Raw genomic sequence first — 20,040 nt, 5'->3', positions numbered from 1 at the left:
GGAAGGAAGGAAGGAAGGAAGGAGATTGATTGATAGATATTTAACATTGAGGAGAAACCTATACTATACTGTAGTGTCTGTTACAGTTTTTCATAACTGGATGTAAACAGGATGTTTTGCCCTGTTTCAATTCCCTGTTTAGAAATGGAAGTTTGAGGGACGTTAGAAATGTACTTCACACACACAAATTCTCTCCCAGCCCTTGTCCCCTGCTGAGCAACCCTTTCTCAGCTGGTTAAACCTCTCCACCTCTGCAATTCCCACAATGACTGACCCCATTCTGCAACTTTTTCCTTAGCTGAATAGCAGCATTGGTGGGGCGGGTGCAATTTCCATAAGATTTATGGGAGGAAAGGTTTAACATTCCTCTTCCTGCAAAGCCCCCTCCTTGTGCTGCTCAGCTCATGCAGTGTGGAAGGAGGAGGAGGAGGAGGAGGAGGAGGAGGAGGAGGAGGAGGAGGAGGAGGAGGAGGAGGATGTTAGGTAAAGTGGTACCTTGGGTTAAGTACTTAATTCGTTCCAGAGGTCCGTTCTTAACCTGAAACTGTTCTTAACCTGAAGAACCACTTTAGCTAATGGGGCCTCCTGCTGCCGCCGCGCCACCAGAGCACAATTTCTGTTCTCATCCTGAAGCAAAGTTTTTAACCTGAGGTACTATTTCTGGGTTAGCGGAGTCTATAACCTGAAGCGTATGTAACCTGAAGCGTATGTAACCCGAGGTACCACTGTACTGAGTTGAATAGGATCCAAAATGCAGCAGTCTGATTGGTCCTAGAACAATAGGACCCAGAATGCAGCAATCTGATTGGTCCACAGGAGCCACCCAATCCAGTTCCAGGTGGAAGTGAATCCGCAACCTGATTGGCCTACAGGAGAATCCTGGAATTAGCCAATCACGTGGGGCCCATTGTGTAAATAATGTATATAAAGCAGACATTCTGGGGGAACTTCCATTCCTCCTCACCACTATGAGCTGAATAAAGAGCATGAAATCCTTCTCAACTCTGAGTATATTTCAAAGAAGAAGAAGGTATATTGACCCCTGGGCAATATGCACATTCTCTGGTCACTATGCATTCTGGCATCAGTCTGTCGTGAGAGACAATGGAGTGCACTTCTGGGGGTAAAGTCAAACCTCTGTGGAGTTGCTCCAGCGTCAATGAAGTTATTCATTGTTTCTGTTTCTGTTTTCATTATGTTTTATACATCACCTTGAGATCATCATCATCAAAATACTTTAACTGTCAGAGGCCAGGGATATAGATGGGCATCTTCAGCATAGAGTGAAAGCTGTACAATGAAGCTACTAGACACCACCGTTTAGCTACTGTTAACAGATTGATGATACTCATCAACAGTTCCATCCTTCCAAGTCCCTTAATCATACTCTAACTAGCTCATTTGGGATGCTATATCATGCAATCATGTGATTCTTGGCTCAGGAAGGTCCCTTCTGCCATCTTTGGTAAGTTGTGACCCACCACAATCTGTGCTGTTGCAACAGTTTCTAAGGCTCAATCAGTCATCACCAGGATGCATGTCAAAGGCGTTGCGAGGCAAGTTCAACGTGCCACATTGAGAAGGAGGAGAGAGAAAAAGGGTTGCATATGCAGATCTCAGTTTTCTGTGTAACACCCTAAGCCAGTCCTCCTTTTTGCTCCTAGAAGGGATCCAAGAATAGCTTCTTGCAAAGGCGTGTCAAAGAATGAAGCAACAGTTCTCGTGTGCGATGGTGATTCTCTGAGCACATCGCTGCCTGCTTCCTCACTAGGGTGGCCAATGATGTATCACCAGAAAAAGAGGACAAAAGACGGAGGCAATTTGCATAAATGAGGGAGGAGGTTAAACAATTTGCATACGTTGCAAATTCAGAAATAACGTCTATAGAAAAACTATAGACATGATTTTTCTTTAAACTGGACTCTAACTTTGAATGCAGACCCTTCAAGTTTCCCTTTCAGAAGACATCTGAAGGCAGCCCTTTTTAGGGAAGCTTTTAATGTTTGACAGACTATTGTATTTTAATATTTTGTTGGAAGCTGCCCAGAGTGGTTGGGTGAAACCCAGCCAGATGGGCAGGGTATAAATAATAAATTATTATTATATTATTATTACTATTTCCAGAGAAAGTCCAAGATTTACAGAAGCCCTCCTGGTTTCTTTTTCTTTTTTTAAAAAAAGTATTTTTAATTAAATATTTCTTGGTTTACAAAAGTATGTGCAATGCCTCTTTTTTCAAATTACATTTTCTACAGGTCAGTTTCATTTGTTGAGACATTAGTGTTACATTAGAAAGAAAAGGGGGGAAGACGTGGAGGGGGCCATGGTGGGTGGGAGTAGGGTCAGGTGGCGATGTTTCTATTTTAGTTAATATATGCCCCTCCTGGTTTCTGATTTGATCCCAGAAGGTCCCGCTTTTCCTTTGGCTGTCCCTATTTTTATCAGAGAAATGTTGGAGGGTATGGTAGGATGTCCCTATTTTCATTGGGGAAATGTTGGAGGGTCTGGAGTTATCCGACACCCGAGCAACCTTTTATAGGGAAGTTTTTTAATGTTTAACATTTAATGATGTTTTTATATGTGTTAGAAGCTACCCAGAGTGGCTGGGGCGACCCAATCAGATGGATGGGGTGTAAAAATAAAATTAATATTATTGTGGAATAGGATGGCCCTATCTTCATCAAAGAAATGTTAGCAGGTATGGGAATGAGAGTAATAATAATAATAATAATAATAATAATAATAATAATAATAATAATATTTTATTTATACCCCGCTTATCTGGCTGGGTTTCCCCAGCCACTCTGGGCAGCTGGCATGATGGGAGTTGTAGTCCCAAAACATCTGGAGGGCCAAGTTTGCCTATGCCTGTGTAATGGGAATTGGGGTTGCTTGTGCGTAAACTGCAAACTGCTCCAAGCTAGCCGTATAGCTAAAACTTTCCCTGGTTGACAGCCCTTGAAACGCGACTGTCTTAGTCACTGGCAGAATCCGTCAGTGGGCGGGACCTAAATTTCCTCCAACATAAAAGTTGCTTGACTCCAAGTCTCCTCCTAGATTCTCTGCGTGGAAGCTTTCTGCGCAGCGTGGGCGTGCCAAGCGGAGGTCCTGTGCTCTCTCCGCTGATCTCACTGGAAGAGTCTCTGAGCCTCCCCTCCGCCTTGCTCTCAGCTTCCCCTTTCTCCCTGGTGTCCCCTGGATTTCTTTCCCCCGTGGGAACCCTCTCTCTCTCCTTGCTAGTTCCCTCCCCTGCATCACTGGAGCGACTTTCCGCTCCTCTTCCCTCTGATGGCAGTTCCCTGACATCCTGTTTTAGCCATTTCGGCATAATCCATCAACTTGATGTGCCGTTCTTCTCTGGCAAGGACTTTATCTTCTTTCCATCTTCATATTGTGTTTCAGTGCTTATGTTGTTTCGAAACTGCAAATCTTAGAAATTACCCTGCTTTAAATGTGAACTGAACTGAATGTCTCCTCCATCCCTAGGTATAAGTCGGGCTATCGGCGAAGGATAATAATAATAATAATAATAATAATAATAATAATAATAATAATAATAATAATAATAATTTATTTATACCCTGCCCATCTGGCTGGGTTTCCCTAGCCACTCTGGGCAGCTTCCAACAGAACACTAAAATACAATAACCTATTAAACATTAAAAGCTTCCCTAAACAAGGCTGCCTTCAGATGTCTTCTAAAATCTGGTAGTTGTTTTTCTCTTTGACATCTGGTGAGAGGGCATCCCACAAGGCGGGTGCCACTACCGAGAAGGCCCTCTGCCTGGTTCCCTGTAACTTGCCATTCTCCTGAATATTTGGGATGGGAGGATGGCAATTCTGCTGCAATTTGGATGGCGACAAAAAAAAGGAAACTCAGAAAACTAATCGGAAACCTCCCTGGGAAAATTGCTGGCTCACGTAACACCCAGCATGATACTTGCAATGGTCAAATAACCAAGGTCCTTGGTCCAAGGAGCATCTTTAAAAACTGGGCATGTGGTGGGGACACGAATCTTCAGGATGTCTTCCCTCTTTCCCATGACTTTACCTTCTGCGTAACCAGCAGCACATTGTTCCATGGGGGTAGAAAACCGAATATGTCCAGAAAGTCAGTCAATCCATCTGCACAGCTTTCAAGACAAGAACAGAAGAATGGCTGCTTTCTGGCTTCTAACTGCTCCCAACTGACTGGGCTTTCAGCTTAGCCAGGGATCCTTTCAAGCAACTCACCTGGTCTCCTAGGAAACCAAACATTCCCCAGGATTCCACAGCTGGTTGTGAGGTCAGAGCCTGGCCAAGGACAGGAGCCAATGGGCTCTGGGCTCCAGGAACACTCTCTCTGCCAGGCCCAGGGCACCACTGGGCAACTTCAGGCAGCTGCCAAACGTCTGACCCACCTTCTTTCCCTCAGAGAATCCTGAGCACTGAAGTTTACCTCTCACAGAGTTACAATTCCCAGCAACTGAACAAGAATAAGAATAAGAATAAGAATAATTTTCAGAAGCACTGTTGGGTGCTTTCTGTAAAATAAATGCCCTATTGGATCAGTTAAGTCAGAAGACGGATTTGATGACTAATGCGGCCAGAACATTTGAACAGGTAGTGGGAAACTATATGGAGCCCACCCAGGAACTTAAACAGGAGTGTGTCCTGACAGAGCAGATGAGAGAAGAGGATGTTGCAGAATCTTGGGCGCCAGAGATGGAGGGACTTTTGGCCCAGCAGGAAAATGAGCCTTTGGATTTGACAAATGAACTTGGAAAAAAACCAGATTTGGAAAGACAAAGTTTGGATTGATTTGGAAATGGGGGGTTGGACTGACCCCCATATGCAGGGATGTTTGGACTTTCCGAGTCTGGCAATGGGCCGTCAGAGGTTTGGAGTTGTTGGGGCTTCCAATTTTGGAGGGAATTTGAAAAAATACCACATGGAGTCTAGTCTGGACTATGGGAAAGGGGCTGATTTGTTGAAAAGGGTCAAAAACACTACCAAGCTGGAGTTCCCACGAGTAAAAGGAAAATATGAAGAAGAGCTGCGGAAGGGACATGGAAGAGATTTGAAGGCCTCGGATATAAGATCACCAGGTTAATGTGCCAGACTAATGGGATAAAAAGGACTGACAATCCCGGGACCGGGAGGAGGGGACGCTGGAAGAAGATTGGATTGTTTTTATTTCTTTTTTCTATCATTAGGAATGTTTTATAAAATTGATGAACGTTGGAAAAATGTTGAAATGAAATTACTTGGCTCTTGTAAAAATGTTTAAAGAATTAGGTAAAAAGGTAATGGTTATGAGAAGTTGGTAAAAATAAGATTTAAGTCTTAAGTTTTAAGGTTTTTTATAAGATCAGATGAAAATAGAGTAAGGTAATATAATGACAGAATATTATGAATTATGGAAAGGATTTGCTGTGATAATTACTAATTAAGATACAAGAGATGGGAGGAGGAGGAGGTCATGGAAAGAAGGTAATGAAAGTGGAGAATTTGAAAATGATGGTTTTATTTTTTTATTTTTCTGTTTTTGTCTTTTTTCTTTGTAATTTTTTTTAAAAAATCTTTTTTCAATAAATATCATTAAAAAAAATAAGAATAATTTATTTATACCCCACCCATCTGGCTGGGTTTCCTCAGCCACTCTGGGCAGCTCCCAACAGAATATTAAAACAGAATAAAACATCAAACATTAAAAACTTAACAACTTCCCTAAACAGGGCTTCCTTCAGATGTCTTCTAAAAGTCAGATAGTTGCTTATTTCCTTGACATCTGATGGGAGGGCATTCCACAGGGTGGGTGCCACTACGGAGAAGGCCCTCTGCCTGGTTCCCTGTAACCTCACTTCTCGCAGTCAGGGAACCATCAGAAGGCCCTCAGAGCTGGACCTCAGAGTCCGGGCAGAACGATGGGGGTGGAGACACTCCTTCAGGTATACTGGGCTGAGGCTATTTAGGGCTTTCAAGGTCAGCACCAACACTTTGAATCGTGCTCGGAAACGTACAGGGAGCCAGTGTAGGTCTTTCAAGACCGGTGTTATATGGTCTTGGCAGCCGCTCCCAGTCACCAGTCTAGCTGCCACATTGTGGATTAGTTGTAGTTTCCGGGTCACCTTTAAAGGTAGCCCCACATAGAGTGCATTGCAGTAGTCCAAGTGAGAGATAACCAGAGCATGCACCACTCTGGTGAGACAGTCTGCGGGCAGGTAGGGTCTCAGCCTACGTACCAGATGGAGTAGCTCTCTCTTCATTTCAGGGTTGTGGGTTTGAGTCCCTCATTGGGCAAAAGATTCCTGGTTGGACTAGATGACCCCTCTAACTCTACAATTCTGTGATTCAATGATTTTATGGGCAGCCTTTCAAACAGAGGTCCACCTTCTAATAGAGGATCATCCTTTGTCAAGGATGGCCCAGGGTCGCCTGCTTTTCACCCTCTGCAATCCTGGTCAAAATGACCAACCCCTGCAAATCAAGGGTGCTCCTTCCATGCTAGCTCCCAAAGAATCTGGGTAAAAGCTGGATCGCCAGAAGAATTAATCTGAGCTTTCAAAGGCACGTAGAGCTGAAAGAGGAAGTGGTAAAGAGTGCCTCTCTTCTCACTTCCTCTTTCGGCTCTATGTCTTTTTCAAGGGAGAAAACCACCCTCTCCACCTCATGACCGAGGAGACAGGTGCCATGTTGGAGACATGTGTGCCTTTTGTGGGGATCTGTGTCACCTGCAGGAATTTAAATGCTAATGGCAGCACCTAGGTGGCAACTGGCTGGAGGCTACATTAGAACCCTGGCAGCAAACTGCAGGGTTCAAGGTACCACAGCAGTAAAATACAAAATCACATTGGCATAAAACCAAGTATTTGCGCTGGTGAGCAAGATCTCTGCAGACCTCTTGGGTATTGCAGGATGCCGCCAGATTTATGCATTGCTCAAGGTTCTCTGACTCATTTTGGTGAGGGCAGTGATAGGTCTCATCAGCATTCCCATGGAAGGGAAATATTGAGAAGGTACAGGAAGTAAGAGGAACTTGACAGAGGGATGTTCCTTGTTCATATATGGAACAAGCTAGCATTGCCTGAAGCTCTTGCCAGCAGCAATTTTTGTCAAAGAAGCAGAGAGGTTACTGTTCCGGTGGCTGTACCTGAACCATGATTAAAGAATTCCCTGCTGCACTCCTTCCTAGGCTGAATGGAAAATGCCTCTCAAAATTCTCCGCTTAATTGGTAGGTGCCATTAACAGGTAGAAGCAGAATTCTCTGACAGTCTGCTCTTTGTTAAACAGAGATTCTGAGAGAATACAAATGGGGTGAGCAATCTCTGAACAAAACATAAAATAAAATTACTTCTTTTTTTAGTAGAGCAAATTCTGCTTAGATAACTGTAGGTTGCATCTATGTCCTTTTTTTTTATTGCCTCCAAACAGAAAGTCTTCGTCCAGTTACCTGAAATTTTGCAAGGCTGAGCCATTGAAGGGGTAGCAGAATGCCTAAAAATATTATATTATAGACCCAGAAATGGAGGGAGGGAACAGTATCAATGACAGAGGAATGGCAGACGAAATTGATGGAAAATGCAGAAATGGCAGGTTTAACCAGCAGAATAAGAGATCAGGAAGAAAGAGTGTTTAAAGAAGAGTGGAAAATATGTTGGAAAACTGCCAGGGAGATAACGTCCATCTGAGCCCCCCAAGCCGGAGTTCTGGACATCCATCGGCCTCCCGTAGTCACGCAGATCCAACAGTTAGGGGCACAAAGCCTTAGAAATTCCTAGCCACATTCCAGGGCTTGGTGCACCCTCTTTCAGCAGAAACGCAGCCAAAAGCTTGCATCACAGAAGAGCATAATTTACAGACTTTATTTAGCGTTTAACAGAACAAAAGAAAACACGTCCATTCTGTCAGCGTCTCTGAGCCGACTGACAAAACCGAAAGGAATACAGCAAACATAAACATCCTGTGATTAGGACATGCGCAGACTCTGTGACTTGCAAAGCCTGCTCCCTTTTAAGGTGGAACGGAAATATCCTAACATCCTCCCCCTTTCCGTGTAACCTGTTGTACCTGTGGTTCACCCAATTGCAACTTTTGTACATAAACCTTAAGTTGTTCTCTGTTAACAACCTTAGACAACAGATCAGCAGGAATTTCATTTCCTGGCATGTAGGACACCTGAATCAGTCCTTTTTGAATACACTCTCTTGCACGATGTAGCTTAATCTGCAAGTACTTGGTTCTCTGCTTGCAACTCTCGGAGTTCAGCAAAGCCAAACACGATCTATTGTCTTGATAAACTTGTATAGGACATTTCACAGAAACCCTGATGTCCTTAAACAGTTGCATCAACCATTCACAATCCATGAGTGAAAATGACAGAGCATTGAGTTCTGCTTCACAGGAACTTAGGCTCACTGTTGTTTGCTTCTTGCACAACCAGTCAAACAGGCAGTGGTTGTACATGTAGCATACTCCAGAAGTGCTTGTGCCATCCGTGGTGTCACTTCCAAAACTTGCATCAGCAAAGATTTCAAGACCTCCAGTCTTCTGACTGGTGAACCTCAGCCTGTAGTGCATAGTCCCTTTCAAATAGCGGGCTATGCGCTTCAGAGCTTTCCAATCCTGAACCGTAGGATTGTTGGCATGTCTGCTAAGCAGATTACAGCTTACAGCTATGTCAGGTCTTGAACATCTGGCAATGAAGTTCATCTTGCCTAGAATGCATCTGTACAGCGTTGTGTCAGAAAACGCTTCAGCAGTACTGTCTACCTGGTAACCTGTCACCATTGGTGTGTCTGCTGGGTTTGCATCAACCAAATTCAACCTGGTTAATACATCAGCAATTTTCTGTGTTTGGTGTACCAGAAAATTACCTGCTTGGTCTCTCTCCACTTGCAGAGAAAGATAGTTGGATACCTCACCAAGATCCTTCATGTCAAAGTGCTCCTTCAGCTGAGCTAGGGTGCTTTGGTAAAAAGCCTGATTCTTCCAAAACATCAGAAGATCATCAACAAAACATAAACAATACAGTTTGTTTTGCCCCTCCTCCTTGACAAACACACATGGATCAGCTTTGCCCTGGTGAAAACCTAGAGAAAGCAATGTCTCAGTGAGTTTTGTGTTCCAACACCTGGCACTCTGCTTGAGACCATATAAGGATTTCCGCAGTTTACAGACCATTCCCTTCTGTATCTGCATCCCATCAGGTGGAAGCATGTACAGCTCCTCCCCCAAAATCCCGTACAAAAAAGCTGTATTAATGTCGTGGTGGGAAACATGCAGTTTCTCCTCCGCAGCGACCTTGAGCATCAGCCGAATGCTCTCATATTTGACTGTGGGAGAGTAGGTCTCGTGGTAATCCTGTCCTGGTACCTGTGAAAAACCTCTGGCAACCAATCTGGCTTTGTGTTTGACTACCTTGCCATTCTGGTCTGTCTTGGCCTTGAAGACCCATTTGCTGCCAACCAGTCTCATTCCTGGGACTACCGGTACCAGTTCCCAAGTTTGGTTCCTGTTCAAGGAATCAACTTCAGCCTTCATGGCATTAAGCCAAGGCTCAGCATCTTTAGAGGTTAACTCCTGAACCTCTTTGAAGCTTGAAGGTTCCCACACCTTCTCTGAGCTACTAAGAACAGCAGTTGCTGTCTTAGCAAACTCATCAGCATACCTCTTTGGAGGTTTGCCTTTGGTCGCCCTTTCAGATCTCCGTACTAGACGCAAGTCTTCTGGACTCATCTCCTCTTTCTTAGGAGAAAAATGACCAATGGTGAACAGTGGTTCTTCCAGTTCATTGTCAGACGCATCAGATGGTCTGACTGAGGCCTGTGCGCTCTTGTAGTCTGCTGTGTCATCACTGTCACTGACACCAGCAGCAGCAGCAGCACCGCCCACTGAACTGGAATCCGAACTCTGATCATCATCATCATCCTCCTCATCATCATCCTCATCCTCAGCAGCAGCAGCTTTCACATCTTTAGCTGCTTGCTTGACATCACCTTCATCCTCCTCTGGGTAACTCTGGAAAATTCCCACATTTTCCCCCCACTTGGGATTGTACTCAACACTCCTTGTGAATTTAATGGACTTAGAGTCAGTCATCCATACCCTGTATGCACCTTTTTCGTACCCCATGAACAAACCATGTGCTCCACGCTTCCCAAGCTTGTTGGTTTGTTGTGTGCGTACCCACATGTCCGAACCAAAAATTCTCATGTGTTTGGTGTTGGGTTTCTTGCCAAACATCTTCTCATAGGGGGTACAACCAATTGGTGATGACAATCTGCGATTAAAGGTGTAAACCAAATTCCCCAGAGCCTCCCCCCAAAACTTATCAGGGAGATTGGCATCATGCAACAAGGTTTTGATTCCTTGCAGCAATGTTTGATTTGCTCTCTCCGCAAGACCATTCATCCATGGCGATCTGGGCGTTGACATGTCATGCTGGATTCCCTTCTCAGTCAGGAAAGCTTCAAACTGCTGAGAAGTAAACTCCCCGCCCCGATCAGTAAAAAAACAAGAAATACGTTTACCGTGCACATTCTCCAACCAAGCACAGAATGCCTTAAACTTTGGAAACGCTTGCGATTTCTGTTCGAGCAAATACACATGAATGTACCTGGAAAAAGAATCAATCAGAATCATGAAGTACCTTGCTCCTCCTATAGAGGGCACAAGTGGACCAGCCAGGTCTGCATGCACTAGCTGGTAGGGTTTGGAAGCCTGCCTGCTAGACTCCTTGCCTTTTGGAGCAACCTTCACCTTGTTCTCTGCACAAGATACACATTTCATGTGAAATTTACAGGGTTTGATGTTCAAACCCTCAACCACCTCTGGCATCTTGGCCAGTGCCTTCCAAGAGAGGTGACAAAACCTTCGATGCGCATCGTGAATGCAACCTGCATGAAGAACTTTGTTAGTTTGTGCAACACAACAAGAATCAGCATTATTCACAACAGCAGTGTCATCATAAGTTATATGGAACAAACCATCCATAAACTTTGCATGCAAATAGTCCTCTTTGCCTTTACTGATGACACAGACGCTCCTCTTGAAGGAAATCTGAAAACCACGCCCAGTAAGCTGTGGGACGCTCAACAAGTTGCTCGCCGCTCCTGGAACATAAAGTACATTACTGATGGTAGTGTGCAGACTTGCAAGTTTCACAGTCCCTTCTCCTGCAATTTGCAACGTCCTTCCATCAGCCAGGTGGATCTCACCTTCCTGAGGCTTGAAGGAGATAAAGAGATGCCTGTCCTTGGAAACGTGGCGGGTGGCACCTGAATCCACAATAAATCTGCCTTTGGCTGTTGGAGCAGTCTTTCCAGCAAGCAAACCCTTGTTTTGCAGCTTGCCCCCCTGCTCCTGGCCAGCAGACTTGCCTTTAGCCTTTGGTGAAGCTGTGCCAGCAAGCAAAACCTTGCTTTCCACTGGCGTGGGCTTTTGCAGCTTGCCCCCCTGCTTCTGGCCAGCAGACGTGCCTTTAGGCTTTGGTGAAGCTGTGCCAGCAAACAACGCTTTGTTTGGCGCGGGCTCTTCACCCTCCCTCTGCTCCTGGCCATCTGCAGGTGTCTGCCTGTGGCTCTGTTTACCTTTGCCTTTCCGGCCTCTGCAAAGGCGATGGCCTTGGTTCCCATGAGAAACAGAGCTCTCAGCTGCTGACTCCTTGGCTCCCCCTGGAGGCTGGAATGCTGCCTGGGATGACGTGACGGTCAGCTCCCCCTGCAGCTTGCAACCGGTGCCCTCAGCATCCCTGCAATCACCCGCATTCTGGGAAACAGCTAGGACCTCCGATGCAGTCAAACTCTGGGCTGGGATTATTGGCTTGTGAGCTTTTTCCAAAGCAGTCCACATTGCACGTGCAGTGGTGTTGCCAGCCAGCGTCTTAATTTCCTCAAGAGATACAGATAGGACTATTACGTCTATCGCTTTCGAATTTTGCGATTTCCATCTCTCTGTCAGAGGAACTGGGGGGGGCTCAAATACAGTATGCCAGACCCCAAACTGACGCAGCAAAGATTCACACCATTTTGCCCAGGATTCATAATTCTGCCCATGCAACTTAGGACACTGAGCAGTTTCTGAGGTCTGTAAGAGATCCATCTCAGCTTTTTACTTGAGCCGTGAGCCCTATGCCTTCAAAGACTCCTTATCTTGGCAGCTCATTAATCACGAACTCTCTTTGGCGCAGCTCCCAGGCCAATTAAGCCTTGCCGGAGTTCAAAGACTCCTTGCCGAGGTAAAACAGGAAAACGTCCCTTCCTTTCGCTTTCCCCACATACCTCAAACGCAGTCTGTTGCAGCTTTACTCTCCTGTAGGTGCCGTGAATCTGGGCCCGAAACCTTGTTGTTGGAAAACTGCCAGGGAGATAACGTCCATCTGAGCCCCCCAAGCCGGAGTTCTGGACATCCATCGGCCTCCCGTAGTCACGCAGATCCAACAGTTAGGGGCACAAAGCCTTAGAAATTCCTAGCCACATTCCAGGGCTTGGTGCACCCTCTTTCAGCAGAAACGCAGCCAAAAGCTTGCATCACAGAAGAGCATAATTTACAGACTTTATTTAGCGTTTAACAGAACAAAAGAAAACACGTCCATTCTGTCAGCGTCTCTGAGCCGACTGACAAAACCGAAAGGAATACAGCAAACATAAACATTCTGTGATTAGGACATGCGCAGACTCTGTGACTTGCAAAGCCTGCTCCCTTTTAAGGTGGAACGGAAATATCCTAACAGAGTATCTGAAGAATCATCGTGAGCAAATTAAAACGCTAGCAGGATTAGAGTAAATTAATTAAGTTGGGATAAAGTGAGAAAAAAACCCAATATGGAGTAATTAGAATATGTAGCAGCAGAGGATAATTAGAATGAACCGTGGAAGGTGGGGAGGGAAGTTTATGAATAAATGATTTTTCTTTTTCATGAATGTGAATGTGAAATATGTAAAAGTGAAAATTATAAATAATTTTTCTTTAAAAAGAGAAAAGTCCCCCACTGAAATAAATGGGTGTGTGTGAATAAACTAGTTACAATTTTAAGGGGGGGGATGAAAGAAACATGAAATAAAGTTTAAGAATGAAAAAGAATAGAGAAATGAAAGAAAGGTCCTTACACATCCTTAAAACATTAAATGGACCTTAAATGGACCTCAGTCCCGAAGGGCAAACTGTGCCCAAATTAGCCACATCAGGGCAACCGTTCCGTTTGCTAAGTAATAGCGACCAATGGTGTAGCGGGGGGAGGGCTGGGGGAAGTTGCCCTGGGGTGCAAAAATTGTTGGGGTGCAAAATTTCAACTCCCGGTGCTGCTACACGCTTCTGTCTCTGGGCTCCATCGAAAACAGCTTCTCTGTGTGAACCAGGAAGTGACCTCTCCAGACCTCTCTTATTTCTGTGGCTGCTATCCCCTGGGTGATGCGGACACCTTAGGCAGTTGAATGTGCATACTAACTCTGTCCATTTCCCTCCCACCCACCCATTCGCTCCGCTCTGCGCCGCAGTGGGAGCTGGCAACCCACGCTATGCCACTGATAGCAACGGAGTTTTTGAAATCCATCTCTTCTTCCCATTACCTTTCCAGGGATTAGGGTGTGTGCCATAGGCATAATTCAGCTGGCAAGGACCCAGACAGAAAATTTCTGTGTAATTTTATTTTCTATACTCGGAAGGTAGTAGAGGTACACATAATTTGATTCCCTTACGTTGCATGTTCCCAAGACTGCACATCAAACAGCTTTATGTCTGGCACGGGGGCACATTATTTATGAGAGAAGACTACTTGATTTCTGTGTAGAGTGTGGATCGCAGTAAATCTGTACCTTTCTAGCCAACAATATATTTAATTCAGTTCGCAGACATTTTTGATGAATTGTGAGGCTTTTATGTATTTACTTCTTATCTTAACGCATCATGGCTATCAGGTTTTCATCGTCAGTAAGTTTATTGTGCTAGCCAAAGGCCATGGCAAAAACATAAAAACACAATTTAAAATACAAAATATAGATACATTTTATACTCAGTCTTCCTCTAAAAAGTTCAGGGTAGAGTACAGTGGTACCTCGGGTTACAGGCGCTTCAGGTTACAGTAAGCAGTGAAAGCAAATGCGTGTCTACACACAAGCAAGCCCTACTGAATTCAATGGGGTTTACTCCCAGGAAAGCAGAAGTAAGTTTAGTTGAACTCAGTGGGGCTTATGCATGCACAGATTCCACTTAGACCTCTGAGTGGGGAAGCAGATGCAACTTGACTAGTAAATCGCTTAAACTACTCATAAATTAGTTGAAAATATATTAAATATAAAATATGGAATTTTATTTAATATTTTTACAGTGGTACCCCGCAAGACGAACGCCTCGCGAGATGAAAAACTCGCAAAATGAAAGGTTTTTTCATTTTCGAGTTGCCTCGCAAGACGAATTTCCCTATGGGCTTGCTTCGCAAAACGAAGCTTGCCCCGGGGACAGCGGGTCTTCTCTTTTGAAGCAAGGGGCGGCCGGGAGATCGCTTCTCCCCACCGCCCCTTCCTTCAAGATCGCTTCTCTCCGCAGCCGCTTGCTTCAAAAGAGGTCCGGGGGCAGCGGGAGCGCTTCCGCTGCCCCCGGACCTCTTTTGAAGCAAGGGGCGGTGGGGAGAAGCGATCTCCCCGTGCTCCGAAGCCGGGCGGGGGGGTGGGAACACCTGCCCCAGCCACCCCGCTTCGGAACACTGCTCCGAAGCGGGGTGGGGGGGCGGGAGCACCTGCCCCAGCCGCCGGGCTTCGTAGCGCTGCTGCGAAGCCGGGCGGGGGGTGGGAACACCTGTCCCAGCCACCCCGCTTCGGAACGCTGCTCCGAAGCGGGGTGGGGGGGGCGGGAGCACCTGCCCCAGCCGCCGGGCTTCGTAGCGCTGCTGCGAAGCCGGGCGGGGGGTGGGAACACCTGCCCCAGCCACCCCGCTTCGGAACGCTGCTCCGAAGCGGGGTGGGGGGGCAGGAGGACCTGCCCCAGCCGCCGGGCTTCGTAGCGCTGCTGCGAAGCCGGGCGGGGGTGGGAACACCTGCCCCAGCCACCCCACTTCGGAACGCTGCTCCGAAGCGGGGTGGGGGGGGCGGGAGCACCTTCCCCAGCCGCCGGGCTTCGTAGCGCTGCTGCGAAGCCGGGCGGGGGGTGGGAACACCTGCCCCAGCCACCCCGCTTCGGAACGCTGCTCCGAAACGGGGTGGGGGGCGGGAGCACCTGCCCCAGCCGCCGGGCTTCGTAGCGCTGCTGCGAAGCCGGGCGGGGGGGTGGGAACACCTTCTGAAGGCGGGCGGGGGGCGAAAGTCTTTGTCCCCCCTGCCTGCCTTCCCAGGGGCTTTTAAATCGCCCCGGACAGCGGAGAAGTCCTCCGCTGTCCCAGGGTTTTTTAAAATGCTGGGGGTGAGAAGAAAAGCCCTTGTCCCCCCCCCCCAGCCTTCAGAAGAGGTCCGGGGACAGACTGTCCCCGGACCTGGTCTGAAGGCGGTTTCCCTAGGAACGCATTAATTGATTTTCAATGCATTCCTATGGGAAACCGTGCATCGCAAGACGAAAATACCGCAAGACAAAGAGACTTGCGGAACGAATTAATTTCGTCTTGCGAGGCACCACTGTATTAAATCTACTACTTCCTTACATTTTAAGGCCCTCCACCACCCCAGAGAGCCTCATCAAGGCCCTCAGCTGCTGCGGGGAAGTGCAGTACACCCTCTGCCGCTCTGGGGAGGTACGGCGGGACCCTCTGCCACCACAGGGAGGCATAGTAAGGTAGGGTTACCATACGTCCCCAGTTCCCGGGGACAGTCCCCAGATTTGCAAATCTGCCCCCAGGAAATGTGGCAGCGGCAGCCTCGGCAGCCCGGAGCCAGCCTGGTGCACAACAAATCATATGGGGATTTCTGTCGAGGAAAAATTGTGGGCACCATGGCAATGAGCAGCTCCTGAAGCCAGCCAGAGCCAACTGCTCTACCAGGCTGGCTCTGGGCTGCCAATTTCCGCTTCTGACACCACTGCCGAAGGGGAACCAGAGACATCTGGCAGTACAGATCTCCTGCCCCCTTCCCCCTTTGTTTTGACTGATCAGGGGAGGCTCGGGAGTTGCAGGCGGGCAGCCGTTGCCCAGTTTTTTTAAAAACTGAGCATTTATGTTTCACAGGGTGCGGAAGAAGGGCTTTGCACCTTTATACAATATACATGTGTGCTTGGGCCCAGGATCTTTTGCCTCACCATCCCCACTACTGATTCCCTGGTGCTACTCAGCTTCAAAAAAAAAAAATGTGTCCCCGGATTCATTGAAAAAAATCTGGTAACCGTATGGTAAGGCCCTCTGCCACTGCAGATATATATCGTGATATATCGTGATATGTCTGTTGCCTTTGTCCATGGAGTTTTCTTGGCAGGGATACTGGAGTGGCTTGCCGGTTCCTGTTCCAGGTGGATCACGGCGTGCTCTGGTCCATGGGGTCACAAAGAGTCAGACATGGCTAAGCAACAACAAATATCGTGATATATTGTGATATATTGTTGATATCGTGATATTTAGCTGGTGATATATCATTATGTTGAGAACCAGGTATCGGCCAGCCCTACATTGGAGCCCCGTCAGCTTCTCACAGATGCTGTGTGCTGGTGCTGAGAGGAGTGGAAGAATGGAAACAGCCCTGACTCCACAAAGCAAAGCATGAAAGCCAAGAAACTGTTCTTAAGAGAAAGTGAGGAACAGTACCTCCCCTGTCTCCTAGCAACCAGCATTCTTCTGTCTTTTGGAGAGAAGACTTCCTTCCCTCCCATAGATATCCTGATCTGAAGGCTGACCACAAGGATGACCTGTATCAAGACTCCACACGGAAATTGGTTTCAGAGCCCAGTAAAAAATTGCTAAGTGTCAGGCAGCATCTGCTGAGGGCTTAATGGGATTTTTATTTGTACTTAGCCACAGTTATTTGGTTAACTCTTTGCAGTTCTGTAGGGTTCCCTTTATTTCATTTTATTTTAATCAAACTTGAAGAGATGAAAAAAGAGAGTGAGCAAGGGAAGTAATTCGCCCTCTCATTCTTTCTCTGGAAACGCAAAACACATCTGCTGAAAGAGGTAACAAGTCACATATAAGCAGTGCCATTTTTCTAGAAAAAGAGGCACTGGAGCTCACCATGAACGCCTCTTATAATGGCAATGGCGCCCACCTGTAAGGTGTTGGAACTGAGTTCTGGAGAGTTCCGGCTGAAAAAAATGCCCTGCATATTATAGACCATAGATGGGAAAACTTTTCCAGACTGAGTCCCACATTCCCTTCTCGGCAACCTTCCCAGGGCCACATGCCAGTGGCTGGCAGGGCCAGAAGCAAGGATGGGAGGAACAACTGGTCTACATTTGACCTTTGAAGAGGAGGACGGTTTCTGCACACTGAGGTCCAGCGTTTAGAGCAGGGGTCAGTATTAAGTTGTGGGTGAACATATCAGACAACACAGCGATTCTTCAAATAGCTCTTGTTTATTCACAGGCCAGAACAGAACAGAACTGAAGGGTTCAGCCAGCCTGCTTATATAGAGCTCCACTACATCGTAACTGTAACAACTTTCTGTAACTATCCAATCACTGAACGTCACTTTCAATCCCTTATTTGTATATGTGGACCTGAGTGGAAACTATCTACAGTATGCCCCTGCTGGCCCAGGGTGAGAACTTCAGTACATAACAGTCAGCAAACTTTTTCAGCCGTGGCCCGGTCCACTGTCCCTCAAACCATGTGGTGGGCCAGACTATATGTTGAAAAAATAATAATGAATGAATTCCTATGCCCTACAGATAACCCAGAGATGCATTTGAAATAAAAGCACACATTCTACTCATGTAAAAACACCAGGCAGGCCCCACAAATAACCCAGAGATGCATTTGAAATAAAAGGACACATTCTACTCATGTAAAAACATGCTGATTCCCAGACCATCCGCGGGCCAGATTTAGAAGGTGATTGGGCCGGATCTGGCCCCCGGGCCTTAGTTTGCCTACCCATGGGTTAGAGTGTTGGACTCCCACCTGGGAGACCAGGGTTATAATCTGCACTCGAGCAGGAAACTCACTGAGTGACCTTAGACCAGTCACTGCCTCACAGTCTAAGCTACCTCTGACTTTTACATCGCTTACATGTAACTTACTGTACAGAGGTAAGAACTGCCCACATTTATATCTGGCCCTGCTTAGAGGTTGTTTAATGTTTGGAGCATTCATGACTGTGAGGACTGGGAAGTATATTTGTCAGAATGTCAAATATAAGCACTAAAACACAATGTCAGAGCCGCTTCCAGGTCCCAGCTCACAGAGGACCACGCTAGCCGGCAGTACTGTACAAAAGTCTTTATTGAGTTACAGTTTCCATTTTCAAGCCGCAGCGTGCAGTTCTACGTCTTAGAAGCTAGACCGGCGAAGCTCCGTCTGAGTCTCCGCCTCCTGTACACCAACTTAATACTCTAGTCTTACTCCACCTCTTCCGTCTTTCCTTCCTCCTCTGGGTCCCTCTACCCCCCGTGGTTTCTTCCTTCCTGGACTCTTCTGACGCGGACCCCCTGGACTCTTCTCCCTCCTTGCGGCGGGCTTTAGGACCTGGCTCCCTATCCGGGCTGCTTACTGTGCCGCCTTCCTGTGCATTTGAACTTGGCGCGCGCGCCCAGCCTTCAACCTTCCTCTTGACCGTTTCCTTGCTCCCCGATGGAGGTGTGGCCACTCCTGACTCATGCCCTCCCGCTTGCGGCGAGCCGCCAGATCCCGATACCTGGGACCCCTCCCCCCTACTGCACTCTGGCGGGGAAGCTGGTCCCGATTTCCAACTGCTGCTCTCTGAGTCCCTTCTGGTCCCTTCTTCCTGGGGTGTCCCCCTAGGCGCCCCCCTTGCTCTGACCACTGGCGCCCCTTTCTGTGAATCTTCCGATTCACTGGAAAGACTCAGAGATCTCGGGCCGCTGTCATCGCTCATATTTCCTTCAGATTCCTCCCCCTCGCTCTCTGTTTCCTCCCTTTCCTGTGCCTCTGCTCCTGAACCCCTGACATCCATCCCCCCCTCGAAGCCCCCCTTCCCCCCTCCCCTCCTTCAGGTGTGGGTGCTGGGTGCTCCGTTGTTATGGGGGTGAGTGCCGGATACAGTTCGTTTCTCGTGGCGTACATCCAACTGGATAAGTCCGTCTCTTCCTCCTTGCACTCGCCGACGTCGATCTCCTCTGCTTCCATCTCTGTGCCGCCGTGCTCGAACCCAAGGTCCTCCCCGAACACGTCCATGTCCGTCTCTCCCTCGGTCTCTTCTGGGTACGTTGCTCGCCCGGGCCCCTCCAGCCACTTCCTGCGCCACTGCTCCTCTGGTCGATCATCCCACCAATACGAGGGATCTGAGGCAGATCCCGAGGGTGACCCCCTCCGGGGAACGTGCGTCCAGTGTCGGTTCCTCGTCCGAGTCGAACCCCTGGAACGTGCTGGCTGAAAGCGTGGGTGTGAAAAGCCAGTCGTCGAAAAACTCGGCTGGCATGGGCCTGTGTGGGAAGAGGGCATGAAACTCGTCTTTGAGCAGAGGTTCCTCCAAAGCGTAGCCCGGCACCCAGCTGTTGGCACTGGCTGGGGTGCCCTCTCTGGCGAGAAGGTATTCCACTCCCTCTTCCCCCCATCTTGAGTCTAAAATCTCTGTAACCTCGTTGATGGGCTCCCCCTCTGGCAACCCCCCCTGCGTGGTCCTTTCCCTGAGCGGGCTCGGTGCCGTCCCTGGCTCCTGAAATCTGTGAGGTGCCTTGTAGGGAGTGAGCACTGATCTATGGAATACCGGATGCATCCTGGATCCCTCTGGAAGTGTCAGCCGGAAAGCCACCGGATTGACCTGTGCCTCGACTTGGTAGGGCCCTAGCTGCTTATGTCCGAGCTTCTTTTTCGCTAACGATCTGGCCGGCACTGCCTGGGCTGCCAACCAAACCCAGTCTCCCACCTGTATGTCTTCCCCAACCCTCCTGTGTCTGTCAGCCTGCAGTTTGTATGCGTGCTTAGCTAGCTCTAACTGCCTTCGAAGCTGTTCGTGGACCTCCTGCAACTCTAA

General features: G+C 47.7%; 1 long non-coding RNA gene across 1 annotated transcript in view; it reads right to left on the bottom strand.

The window, feature by feature from the left end:
• Positions 1 to 1,203: 1,203 nt before the first annotated feature.
• Positions 1,204 to 20,040, bottom strand: part of LOC308573301 — a 77,217-nt gene continuing 58,380 nt past the window's right edge. The window contains exons 2-3 of the long non-coding RNA XR_014002013.1: positions 4,052 to 4,362; positions 1,204 to 1,767 (exon numbers count right to left, since the gene is read on the bottom strand). This is a non-coding gene — a long non-coding RNA (uncharacterized lncRNA). The remainder of the gene's footprint in view (positions 1,768 to 4,051; positions 4,363 to 20,040) is intronic.

The sequence above is a fragment of the Podarcis bocagei genome, assembly GCF_964188305.1.
Source record: "Podarcis bocagei genome assembly, chromosome: 14".
In the NCBI taxonomy this organism is placed as follows: domain Eukaryota; kingdom Metazoa; phylum Chordata; class Lepidosauria; order Squamata; family Lacertidae; genus Podarcis; species Podarcis bocagei.
This window is presented reverse-complemented; position numbering and strand designations above follow the sequence as displayed.